The following is a 446-nucleotide window of genomic DNA, read 5'->3' on the forward strand; positions in this document are numbered from 1 at the left end:
AGTATTTGATACACTGCGATTTTGCAGGTTTTCTTACTTACAAAGCATGTAGAGGTCTGTAATTTTATATAGGTACACTTCAACTGTGAGAGACGGAATCTAAACAAAAATCCAAAAATCAATTGTATGATTTTTAAGTAATTCATTTGCATTTTATTGCATTTTATTGCAATGGTCGTTTGTTCGATAAAGTCTTCTTTATATCCCAAAATGTCTGTTTATTTGGCACGTTTGATTCAGAAATAACCTGTACCAATTCGCCTAACATGCCTACAAGGAATGTAACAAGTAACTTGGTCCAAACATTTCAAACAACATTTGTAATCCAACTCAGGTATCCTAATATGTAAATAATTGATCAATTTAAGACGGAATAAACTGTTTCCAATACCGGAAAAAAAACACATGAGATGGTTGTTACATTAAAAACTTCTTATGGCTGAGAT

Source organism: Salvelinus sp. IW2-2015, linkage group LG15 (genome assembly GCF_002910315.2).
Source record: "Salvelinus sp. IW2-2015 linkage group LG15, ASM291031v2, whole genome shotgun sequence".
NCBI classification, from domain to species: Eukaryota; Metazoa; Chordata; class Actinopteri; order Salmoniformes; family Salmonidae; genus Salvelinus; species Salvelinus sp. IW2-2015.